This window comes from Triticum dicoccoides, chromosome 5B, assembly GCF_002162155.2.
Source record: "Triticum dicoccoides isolate Atlit2015 ecotype Zavitan chromosome 5B, WEW_v2.0, whole genome shotgun sequence".
In the NCBI taxonomy this organism is placed as follows: domain Eukaryota; kingdom Viridiplantae; phylum Streptophyta; class Magnoliopsida; order Poales; family Poaceae; genus Triticum; species Triticum dicoccoides.
Genome location: NC_041389.1, coordinates 527,330,225 through 527,343,603, shown reverse-complemented (window position 1 = coordinate 527,343,603; position 13,379 = coordinate 527,330,225). Strand labels below are relative to the sequence as shown.

Here is a 13,379-nt window from a genome sequence, read left to right as displayed (position 1 = left end):
GGCCGCCTCCGCCGCCGAAAACCCTAGCGCGGGGAGCGTTGGCGTCGCCACCGCCGGAGCTCCGCCGAGCATCGGCCTCGCGTGCAGCCTCTTCTTGCCGCCGCGGATGACCACGGCGACGGGTGGCGTCGCGCCGGCGCCGTCCCGTGCCGCCACCGCACCGTCGAAGGTCCCCAATGTGGCACGGCCGAAGAAGGGCAAAACATCCGCGAAGAAGAACAAGGCGGCGGACGGCTCCGGCAGCTCGAAGGCGAGGGGAAAGAAGCTTGCAGGGCGTTTGACGGGCGCGACGGCTACCGAAGCGCCGGCGAGCTCACTCGTTGAGCCGGCCGCCGACGCGCACCACGTGTTCGACGAAATACCCCCAAGGTGAAAAAAAAATCAACTTTTATTTTCTTGTTATTTTTTCAATGCATCATATAGATAGCTTATTTGCATTGTTCAAAAAACTTTGTAGTCTCAACGATGATGCATACATTTGAACTTGTGGGCATGAACTTTTATTCATCAACTTGTTTGTGTCAAATTTCACATGTTCATTGCATTTTGATGAATGTTTCAAACTCATTTTGTGTCCGAAATGTTTGTGTCCAAAATGCCGGCGAGTCGCGCGCGCTGTATTTTTGCGCGCTGTTGGAGCGGCGCGCGTGCTGCATTATAGCGTGACTGTTGGAGCCAGCGCTGACGGCCGTGCTAAACCAGCAGAAGCGCGCGCGGCAAACGGGTTTTTTGCGCGTGGCGCGAAGCGCGGCTGTTGAAGATGCTCTTAGCTTTCGTCCGGAGACATCCAGTCAAGTGAGAGGGACCAAGGTGCCAACACACCACAACGATACCTCCAAGAAGAGCCACGACACCCACCGGCGCGGTCACCGCTGGCACCGACCAAAGATGAGCAAGACTTTCGTCCGAGTTGTCGCACACCTACATCCCAGCAACCGGAATGGGGCACACCGTCCATGTGGAATCACCCGGCCACCATCGCGGCAACTCGCATACGGAGCCGCATAACCGCGTCCCACCAACACCACCGAAAGAACGAGACAACACCACCACACCGAGCCACCACCGCAGCCGTCAACACCACCAGGATGTCCTGCAGACCCCGCGGCTCGGCCACTCCATGTTTGCCGACAGCCACGCCCAGCCACCACTCCAGCAAGCGCAACCCAATGCCGCAGACGCCGCCAACCATCCAAATCTGGGTGGAGCTTGAATCCACCCAAATCAGGAACCACCGCCCAATGGCGCGACGAAGCCACCACGCAGCCCAGGACCACCTCGCTATCGCGGAAGGGATGGCCTCTCCATAGCATGCCCGTCGTGACCCTCCCTGTGAGCACACATCGCCTACCCAGCGTTAGTGCATGCGGCCATGGCTAGCCGACCAAAACTACAGCGCGCGGCACAACCCAGCCGTCCCCGCGCACACCAGACCAGGACCCCGAACGAGGCCGCGCGGTGAGCCAAGGCTGGGACCCCCCGGTGAGCAACCCCACCACCTGCACCATCGAGGGGCACGCCCTAGACCAGCGCGAGAGCCAGATCCCGCCGCCGCCGGCCGCCAATGGGCTTTGCTCGCTGACGTGAGCCAACGACGGCATGAGGGAACGAGGGAGAGGGGAAGGCGGTGGCCGGTTAGGGTTTCCACCCGAGCTTCCCCTAGCGAGTGGCGCGGAGGAGAGGAAAGGGGGCAGGTGCAAAATCACCACGAGATTGTTATTCTTATTTCTCTACCAATGATATGTTCGTTGTCAAGGCTTTTTTATGTTTCCAATATGAAGAATGCTATTCACATCTACAAGCATGCACAAACCCATTTAAAAAAGAGTTAATTACATCACTAGTGGCACAACTTGGTAAGAAAAGTCAGTTTAGTGTTAAAACTTGCGGCATACATCGAACTGGTGCCACAACTTGGCTTTTTTTTTTGAGCCCTGACCATAGAACAATCGTTCTACGGTAATTTCATTAAAAGGTAAAACAAATATGTTACAAAATATAATAAAAAAAGGAGAAAGCAAAGATGAAATGCAAAAAGCTTCAGCCAATCCCAGTTCTAGATATCATGTGTAAATCCATCAGAGGTTTAATTCAGTCCATTCCTTGATCTTATTCGCTTTGTCTTCTTTGGCTCGAAGTTGCACAGCCCAGAGACCTTCCGACAGGTAATACTTCCAGGAGTCAATAGCAGGTGGTGCCGACCGAAAGATCTTGTCATTTCGCACAGACCATAAGCTCCAACAACTCATAAGAACAATATCTAGAGCCAAATCTTTGGGAAGCCGCATAGAAATGAGTAGAATCTCATCAAAAGAGGAGATACCTCTGGTTCTATCAGGCACAATGACATCCCAGCAGGCCAAAGCAAATGGGCAATTCCAGAATAAGTGAATCAAAGTTTCTTCCACTCTGTCCGAACAAAAGGCACAGTTGGAGTCAGGGAGATGCATATTGCGCCTGAGGAGCATATTCCTTGTGTTAATCCGATCGTGTAGAAGAAGCCAGCCAAAAATCTTGTGTCTCAATCTGCATGAGGTACCCCATAATTGCTGAAAAACACAGTGGGCAGAGGGGGGGCCCATAAGACGCTTGTACATTTTTATAGAGGAGTACTGCCCTGAAGGCCAATGATATTTCCAAATGTCCCTGCTATCAGATTGAGTTCTGGCAGTTAACATGTCTTGAACCCTGATTAGCTGTTGGTAGGCCTGCATGGAAAGTGGCCTATGGAAGATGGTGCTGAGATCCTCATGATTCGTCACCGATTGGAGGGTACAGTCCTTCTGAAGAGCAAAAGAGAATAGCTCAGGGAATTTTGCTTTTAATGGAAGTCCACCCCAATTATCAGACCAAAAGAAAATTGAGTCTCCTTGACCAGCTTGACAAATGGCATGTGATTTGTAAAGGGGTATGAGTTTGAGCAGAGTCTTCCACCAGAATGAGCCAAGCAACTTATCACTAGGTGGACTGTTTTGGTAGTAAGTTTCCCAAATGATGTTCACCCAAGGGGTATCCACTTTATTAAAAAAATTATGGAGAAACTTCATTAGCAGGGCTTTATTGTGGACCTTGATATCAAGTATACCTAGTCCACCTTGTGCTTTAGGCTTACAGATAGCATCCCAAGAGATCATAGCAGTGCCTGAGTCCAATGATCCAATTTTTCTCCACATACAATTCCTTAAGTAGCTTTCAATTTGCTTGACCACACCTTTTGGTAATATTAAAGAGCACATAAAGAAAATGGGCATGCTGGCAAAAACTGATTTGATCAGGGTGAGTTTGTCACCAGTGGACAAGAGGGTAGAGCAAATTAAGAGCCTATTCTCAATTCTTTTCAACATGGGCATGAAATCCACAATTCGAGGTCTGTTAATGCTGAGGGGTAAGCCAAGGTAAGCATGAGGAAGAGTACCAATCTTGCAGCCCAGAATCTCAGAAAGCTCTATCATCTTGGCAGGAGGAGTGTTAATGGCAATCATAATGGATTTAGCATAATTAACTTTGAGACCCGTGTAAGCTGCATAGTGGAGAAGCAGATTTTTAATTTGATGAAGTTGAGCACCATCAGCATTGGCCACCAAAATCGTATCATCAGCATATTGAATAATAGGATACTCTGGGCAAGAGGTATGAATGAGAGGGGAACTGATCAAGGAGTGGTGCATGGCCTCATTGAACATTGATTGGAGCAGATCAGCAGCTAGAACAAATATGAGGGGGATAAAGGATCCCCTTGTCTAACCCCTTTCTTACAAAGAAATTGCTTGCGAGGGACACCATTAAGGAGGATAGAGGAGAAACCAGAGCCATAAATCATCTTGATCCAATTAATCCACCTGCTGCCAAATCCCTTAGCTTGAAGGATATCCACAATAGTATCATGATTGATCATATCAAAAGCCTTTTCAAAATCCAGCTTGAGGAGAATGATTTCTTTCTTCGATGAGTGGCATTGGTGGATGTACTCATAGGACCAGGCCAGACAATCTTGTATGCATCTATTATTGAGAAAGCCATACTGATTTTTATGCACCAGAGAGAGGATCACCTTTTGTAATCTATTGGCCAACAATTTTGTGAGGATCTTAAGAGTGCAATTCAGCAAAGAGATGGGTCTGAATTTAGCAGGAGTAGAAGCTGCCTCTGTTTTAGGGATCAAGGTGATAAAGGAGTAGTTGATGCTCTGAAGATTGACATTCCCATGGTAGAAGTCATTAATAAGCCTATAGAAATCAGGAGCAATGATAGGCCAGCAAGCTTTCAGAAAAGTAGCATTAAAGCCATCTGGACCAGGAGCTTTGTCAGCAGGCATATGCAGCACCACATGATCAATCTCAGCAGTGGTGAAAGGGACCTCAAGTTGAGCCAGATTCTCATTATGTGATATAAGATGGTTCAAGAAAAGAGGGTTTTGTGTGGCAACAGAAGTACCCATCCTATCCTTGAATGCTCTGTATAGGATGGCAGCTTTAGCACTGTGAGAGTAATGTTCCAAGTTGTCCTCATCTTTGAGCATAGCAATACAATTATTCCTATGCTTGATAGTAGCTTTGGCCTAGAAGTATTTAGTATTAGCCTCTCCCACCTGAATTTTCCTGATGGTGGCTCTTTGCTTCCAATACAGTCTCTGATGTTTAAGTATCTTTTCCAAATGAGACTTAAGGATGGTCCTACTATTAGATTCCACAATAGTAAGGTCCCTGGCTTCTTCCAAATAATCAAAACACAGGATCATAAAGTTGGTTTTGTCAATAATTTTCTTGAGATCAGAAAGGTTTCTGGCCCAAATTTTCAACCCTTTCCTAAGTCTCTTAAACTTAGCAGCAATGACCTTGGCACTGTCTGTCTCATGCACATTCTGTGTCCAAATATTGTGAACCACTGACAGAAAATCATCATGTTCCAACCAATAATTCTCAAATCTGAAAAATGTGAGATTTAGGAATAGAGGTACCAATCTTGACCATAAAAGGGACATGATTAGATGTGGTTTTGGCCAGAGGATGTGCCAAGGTGGCAGGGTAGCTTAAAGTCCAACTCTCAGAAGTAAAACACCAATCAATTTTTTCCAAAAGGGGCCAATCTTGCATATTGCTCCAGGTAAAATTTCTGCCTTTAATAGGGATTTCAATCAGGGATAAACTGCTGATAGCTTCATTGAAGGCTAACATATTGAGTATATTGCCTCCTACCTGACTTCTGTTGTGAGGATATCTGATGTGGTTGAAATCACCAAGAATCATCCAATTACTGTCCTCAGGAGTTTGGAAATGTTTAAACCAATCAATAAAAAGTGGCCTCTCTTCCTGTTGGCTAGGACCATAAACATTAGTCAAAATCCAATTGTCCCCATTGTGGTTGGAAGTGAAAGAGATTGAAATGGAATAGATATTTGAGTGGAAAAGTTGGCCCTGGAACACCTGATCATTCCATACAATAAGCAGTCCTCGTGCAGCACCTACAGATGGTAGGTATTCAAACTTATTGAGCCTCCTAGGGCAAAAATTCTTCAAAAATCTACTATCAATCAATTCTCTCTTTGTTTCTTGAATGCATAGGATAGCACAGTTGGATTCCTCAATCTTATTTCTGATAGCTGTCCATTTCTTGGGATCATTCAAACCTCTAATGTTCCAGTTCAAGATAGACCAATCCTTATTCATGATAGAAGACAGAGTAACACTGACCCAGCCACAATAACCATCTGAAAATGGAGCTCTCTTTCTGACAGAAAATAGGACTGACACATGCATAAGTCCAAGTAGTATACCACACATAAAATGCATTCAGTGTGACAAACATCCAAATCATACACCAAATCATACACCATAGCAGATAGAGACATATCATGTAGCAGAACATCTCAGACAACCAAGGAGGATTGACAGTATCATAGTCAGTAGACAGTGCAGCAGAGTTACAAAAGGTTCTAAAAAGCAGGATTACACCCTTGACATCATTACAAGAATCTTTCCAAAAGCTAGAACTAGCCAGACACATGGAGGAGTGCTAAGCTACTACTGAGGATAGCTGGAACTAAAATTAGGAGCTGACTCCAGGGGTTTCCTTGGCCGTTGGATTGCCCTTTCTTTTCTTGTGTTTGGTGGTCAGCTTCTCCTCTGAAGTATCTTGAGCAGCCACCTTGCAGAACGAAGTATTGAGACTTTTAATCACTTTTGCAGGTATTGGAGGAGGAAGAGAATTACAAGCAAGGCAATTCTTATCCATGCAAATCTTTTTCTTATAACCTTTAGCTATCTGTTGTAATCTACAACTCCTTCTTACCTTAGTCTCCACCAGAGGAACCTTTTCCTTTCTTTTCTTGATGTTATGCATATTAGAAGTAGATGCAGGAGCCTGGGCCAACATAGGAGCAGTTGGAGCTGGTGAGTTGACGTCTTGCTCCTGAGTGTCCTATGCCAAATGAGATAAGGACAAGGATGAATCCACAGGAGGACAAGATTGAGGAATAACAAATGGCAGTGTAGTATTGCTGGCTCCTTGAGTAATAATCTCCCAGACTGTTGAGGTAACAAACTTCTTCGCCCAGTCAAATTTATCAGGTGTAAGAAGAGTGACTGACAGAAAATTGACCCATTCAACAGGTACCTGGATAGCAGCTTGTTCCTTGTTAGATGGGGCAAAATGCTTGTTCCAGACTTCAGCCCCTTCCTTACCCAAAAGATCATCCACCTTAACTGTGTCTACAATGTCATCTGTGCTCAAAGCAGAGTATCTCAAATTATCTTCTTCCGAAATAAATTCATTTCTTTGAAGAAAAGTAGGGTATGGGAAACCAGGGGGGCAGATAGCTCAGAAGAGGAAGATGACTCACTCAGGGCTCCAGATACAATCAGTTTTTCAGTACCACCAGTTGCTGTAGGAGAGGTAACTTTATTTCCCGTACTATGTTCAGCAAGCAAATCTTCACGCAAGTTAGGCCGATGCTGAGAATCCATAAGATTGGGATCTGTTTCAGTGATGATAGCCAAAGGAGCAGACGAATTCAACTTGTTATAGGCCATGTTGATGTGATTAGTCATAGAGAAGGCTTCCAAGAGCATAGGATCCTCTCTGTTAGCCACCACAACAGACTGAGATGGGATAAACATGAGTTCAGACTCAGGTCATTAATAGGTGGAGGAACCACAACATGGGCCTCCACATGGATGTGCTGCTAAACAGGCAGTGGGCCAACAAGCCCATCTTGAGCTACTGGAATCTGCTCCTGGATAGGCCCAATGGGTTCATCCACCAAATTCAAATCTGGCACAAGTGGCTCCAATGGTCCAGCCACAGAAGCACCTGTATTTCCACTGCTAACAGACTATCCCAAAGATAGTGTGAGGCTGCTATGTGGTGCCAAGTCTGGATTCTGTGGTTGATCATCCTCCATAGGAGCCATCAGATCTTGAAGCTGTAGAAACTCTCCAAGATGTAACTCTTGATCGATGACAGGGTTTCCTTCAGGCATAGCCCAATGCCCCCAACCAGGCATCTCTTCTGGGTCTTCTTCCTCCTCCAGCTGCTTCTCATTACCTTCAATTTGTGGAGCCAAGTTGAGATTCAGAGGTGGCTTTCCTGGAGGCACAACCTCATGGTGTTGAAGTGGACCTAGGAAATGGTTGTGCTGGTTTGGGTGATGATGAAGCTGGGCGGGTTGTGGGTGAGGATTGCCAAATGGAGGGATATGATCCTCATCATGCGGTTCCTCCCCCAGAACATGATGTTGTAAAATTACCACATGAATAGTGAGAGAGTCAGAGTGTTCTCCATCTCCAAAGACAATACTTGAAGGTATGTCTCTCAATTCTTCCACTTTGATCTTAACTATTTGATTTGCCTTAGTGCTCCTGACTCTGTCCCACATAACAAACTTCCCAAATTTACTGACTGCATCATTGATTTCTCTAATGTTCCTTCTGTCAAATGGATAGCCATAGAGCATAACCCAAACCTCTCTAGTAAGAACACGTTTTCTCCAGTTGAGACCCTTGTCATGGTTTTGGAAGATAACATGGACATCGGTATATTGGTGTGGGCTACCAGCTACCAGATCGTCCCGATCGAAAACACTGTCGAGTTGAACATATGCTTGCCCAAACAGACACTGAGTAATCTCTCGAAAGCCTAAATGCCTATCAGTGAGGAAATCTGAGAGTACCTCACGCACCGTGTTGAAGTCCACCGGGAGATTTGGCATGGGAACGATGGTAGCGATGGCCCAATCTTCGTGGAGTGGAGTTGGCGCCGCCGCAAGGACTTTGATCCGAGCAGGTCTCCCCTCCACCGTAATGCTCTGGTGGTTAGGAGGGAGGAAAGGGGAGGGATCAAAGGGGAAGGAGGCCATGGCGACGGCACGCGCAGGTGGGGTGATGGATGAAGCTAAGGTGTGTGGCGGCCTCCGGGCAATGGGGATGGTGGCGGCTTGCAGTCACTGAGTAGCAGAAGGCGATGGGGCGGAGTAATGGATGGAGCCAACTCGGGAAGGAACAGAGGAGGCAATATCGAGGCGAGCAGGGGATGATGGCTGATTGACCGCACCTGCCAATTCAGCAGCGGGAACAGTGGCTATCTGCCTAGGAATCGCAATCGCCCGACTTGGGTCAGGTATTGGGCTTGCAGGCTGATAGTTGTTGGGTTGGGTTGAGGAGTAGCAATCTTTAGCAATGTGGCCCCAATTCTTGCAGGCAAGCCACAACTTGGCTTTGGCGTGCATATAGTTTTTTTTCATGAAAAAGCCCCTGGCTGGGACCCATATTTTTCTCACAGATGGAGGTTAGTATTGTGTAAAAATTGTCGCCCTGGGATTCGATCATGTTTGACACCTGCAGTACCGCCGGCTACACCCAACATCGTTCCTTGTCATTAACAGATACGAACCGCATATAACCATACTGACTTACGTGGGCTGGAGTACCAACGACCCATTTTACACTGTTATTTTTGTAAATATATAATTAAAATTCATGTAACTTGTAACAGTGTGTTAAAATAAAATAAATTTAAAAATAACAATGAACACTTTATATACTCAAATCATGAACATTCTGAACTTGCGGCAGAATTTATTGAAATAAAAAATATATTTTATAAATTCCTAAAAAAGGCAACGTTGCTGGGTGGTGGCCACTCGCACATGATGACTACATGTTGCTGCTTCTAATCCTTGCCAACTGTTTTTACATTATATGAATATATGTTTTTTAAAGCATGAACACTTTATATACTACATGAATATTTTGTTAAAACTGTGAATATTTTAGAATTTGTTTAATAATCAATAAAAAACTTTCTTAAAGCAGGAACACTTTTATACACTACATGAATATCATTTTTAAACCGTGAACATTTTTAAACTTATATAAGCATTTATTAAAACATATAAAAACTTAAACACTTACTTAAAGCATGAATACATTTGTATATTACGTTAATATTTTGTTAAAACTATGAACAATTTTAAACTTATATAAGAATTTATTGAATATATGTTCTTATTCAATATGCAAATTATTACATGAACACCTTTGTAATTCATAATTTATTATGTAGATAAATGCTAAATCCATACATGATTATTTATAAAGTAATTTATTTTAAACATATATTACTTATAACACACTATTATAATTTACATATATTCTATAAATTTCGGAAAAAGAGAGCGCAAAATGGGATGTAGGGACTGCAGCCTGCTTAATAGTCAAAGAATATATAGCAGCAACAACAGTTATTACATAAAATGCCTGAGGGTCAGGTGGTTAGCCTTGCGCTGCTGCTGTCCACAGGTCAGCTGCACGAGTCCTTGCTCGTGCCAGTTTTTCATTTATTTGTGTGATGCTGACAAGTAGACCTTGCGACCGTGGCATAGTATTTTTCATGAGGAAAAAATTCGAGTTTTTTTTGCAAAATAGCGTATAGTATTTTCGTGAGAAAAAGATTGAGTATTGTTTTTTGGAGTAGTGTTCAGTTTGAAACTGACAGCCAACTACTCCAGTTGAACCTTCTTCATGCAGTAGATGATGCAGTAGATGATGAATTTATTTTGTTCAGTTTAAAACTGACAGCCAGTTGATGATTTAGTTTCATCAAGCCTTGTATTCATGCAGAGCACTGTTTCATCTGTTGGAATTTTGCTAGTAGGCTTTTGGCCCAAAGCCCAACTAAAATTCTGAAATTCTGTTGGCCCGTTCGTGCACACATGTGAGTGGTGTGAGTGAGACTAAAGTTTAGTCCCACCCCAAAAGTTTAGTCCCACCCTTCTTCATGCACTAGATGATGCAGTATAACATGATGCAGTAGATGATGAATTTATTTTGTTCAGTTTGAAACTGACAGCCAGTTGATGATTTAGTTTCATCAAGCCTTGTATTCATGCAGAGCACTGTTTCATCTGTTGGAATTTTGCTAGTAGCCTTCTGGCCCAAAGCCCAACTAAAATTTTGAAATTCTGTTGGCCCGTTCATGCACACATGTGAGTGGTGTGAGTGAGACTAAAGTATAGTCCCATCCCGAAAGTTGAGAGGGAGTTACACCTTTTTATAAGGCGAGCTCTTCTACCACTTGCATGAGCATGAGAAGAGGAGACCTACACGCGCTCCTCCTCCTTCTCGCGAGGCGAGGCTCGCCTCGGAAAAAATTAATGAGTCATTAATTAATAATTAATTGACGCGTTAATTACTGAACCGTTTTTGATTCTTTTGGATCGCGACTCGGATGTGGGGTTTACTCCCACCACCATTCCAGATCATTGCGCCGCCACACAAGTCTTCTCCATCCCTCCTTCCGACGTGCACCGTGAGAAGGGACAACTGGCCTTCGGAACCCCGCCACTCGTGATCCTGTACGGGAGAGGGGCGATCAGGTTTTTGGGGAGCGTACTCGCGCGATTGCTGGCAGCGATGACTTCGCCAACGACGACTTCTTCCCCGACCTCGGCAACCTCATCCTCAACGACATGGCCAAAAACATCAACGCCGGCGGTGCTGCTCCCGCTGCACCGTATGTGATTCTATCCTTCTTGTTCGAGATCGTGGTAGAATTCATGTTTCTAGTATGTGCCCTAGATGTGATCTATTCATCTACTAAGCTAGTTCGCATGATTAGTTTAATCTCTGCTAGTGCTGTCATGATTTATCTTCTGTTTATTCGGATTAAAACTCGTAGTAATTTGCTCATATATTCAACATCACCAGTTTCATCAAGTATTCACATACAAAGCACTGTTTTAGGAGTTTCATCAAGTATTCATACAGTTCACTGTTCGATCAGTTTCTTGAAGTCTTGTATTCCTACAGGGCACTGTTTGTTTAAATTCTGCGGTATGTTGTGCAGGAGTACTGAGGCTGAGGAGGAAGAATGCGCTACACTTGACGATCCGGAGGCGGATGAGGAAGACGATGCCGCGGAGGATCCAGAGGCCAAAGATGAAGCTGCACTTGAAGATGCATCCATCAATGGCACGAAGGCGCATAGGCACATGAGGAAAAAGAGCTGGCCTGAGGAGTAGCTATCCCGAGGCGCGGAGGCCGGAGGAGGAGCTGGCGCGGAGGTTGCTGCTCGGAGAAGACGCTCCTCGTCCCGCCAAGAGTTGACGTGCCTGGGGATCTGGGCGAGATGCAGATGAGCATGGTGCTGGGCGAGCTAGAGATCTGGGGAGATGTGAGCTGGGCGAAGGGCTAAATTGTAAATTAACATTGTATTAAGCGCTGCGACACTTTTTCAGGATTGGAGGGAGTATTTTTTTTTATGGGAGTCACATAGCACCTGAGGTGCATTTCAAAACTTTCTTTTTTTGATAATAGAATGAGAGATTGCTGACCACCCTCGCCGGGTGGTTATTCAAAACTAATATTAGGTAGTTACATATATAGGGGTTATTTGTAGGCGCCAACATTAGCCAATATGTATATATATAGGATCTAGATCCATTTGTCCTCCGCCACATGGCGCTTGTTCCGTAGATGGCGTTTACTCTATGTGTATATAAGAATTATCAGGTGCCACCATTCTCGATCTCAAAGTAACGAGTAGGAGAGTGCTCACAAAAATTGACATCTATTGTGAGAATGGAGTCGCCACGAAAGTTGCGCCCGCTCATCATCATGGCGATGCTACTGCTGCTCGTGATGGCTGCGGGTAAATTCAATTAATCTGCTTTACCTGAAATTACTCCCACCAAAATAGTCAAATTGTTGTTGTTGTTTGCATTTTTAGATTTTTTGAGCGCATGTCTTATTTCCATTTTGTTATGTTGATGTATGAGTTTTCAAATTCAGAGGGCCATAAACGTTGTCCAGAGGACTTGTGTGAAGGACCAAGTGGCAAGTTCAAAGGTGCATGTTCGCAGGACGACGAATGCCAAGAAACATGTGGAGACGAGGGTTTTCATACTGGCTTTTGTAAAGTTGGGCCTTTTAATGGTGCATGTAAATGTTGTAAGCCATGCGTTTTTTAAATTATTTCCCAGTGCTTCACAAAAGAATTGCTTCATGTAAGAATTTACCTATTGAATTTAATAAATTGGAGTCTTGTTTCTTCACTACAACATGTTTGCTTCATGTAAGAATTTACCTATTGAATTTAATAAATTGAAGTCTTGTTTCTTCACTACAACACGTCCGGTTTGCTATTGCTTTGGCCGTGGTAGAAGTCATATTTCATAGCGACGGTCTTGAGGACCGTTGCCAATCTCCTGTCGTAGATTGGAAGTGCGACGTTTTTACGAGACCGGCATGGATCCATGATGAGTTTCGACTGCCTGCCTGGACCTGAGGCCTGCCCGACCCGGTTAGCCGGGAAGAAAAAAAACATCACGACTTGCTGCCGCCATGTCGGGACAGTGTTGACACGTGTGTTAGGACAATCATTGCCCTTTCAGGATTGTCAGGTGACATCAACTTTGTCGTTTAGCGTGACATCATGCGAAATGTCGCATGATGGGCTGCTTCCGCGAGGCATCTCGAGAAGTTGACACATGTACCAATAATAGCTCGACATGTGTGTTGTCAGCTACTTGACATCTGGACCATTAGCACCACAAATAGGCCAACCATAAGACGAGACGTGGGCCAATCATAGGATGGCATGTGGACCAACCATAAGATGACATGTGGATGTTGTTGGCTTGACGTGTGGCTGCATAAGGTGTGTACACATGCGCTATCGCTGGCTTGACGTGTGGCCATGTACGGTGTCGACATGTGCGCCGTCGATGCACTACAAAAAAACCACTTCCATGATGATACGTGTTTGTCACAGTAGGTCATGATTTCTGTCATGCATGTACATCCATGACAATTTTATGACAGAATTAAGATAGTCATACCTGTGCTGTCGTAGAAGTGTTCCATGACAATACTCAAATTATCATC

General features: G+C 44.7%; 1 long non-coding RNA gene across 1 annotated transcript; it reads left to right on the top strand.

The window, feature by feature from the left end:
• The first annotated feature begins 12,028 nt into the window (after window positions 1–12,028).
• On the top strand, window positions 12,029–12,553 carry LOC119305998. The gene is made up of 2 exons (XR_005148821.1): window positions 12,029–12,144; window positions 12,285–12,553. It is a non-coding gene; the product is annotated as an uncharacterized LOC119305998 (long non-coding RNA).
• The last annotated feature ends 826 nt before the right edge of the window (window positions 12,554–13,379 follow it).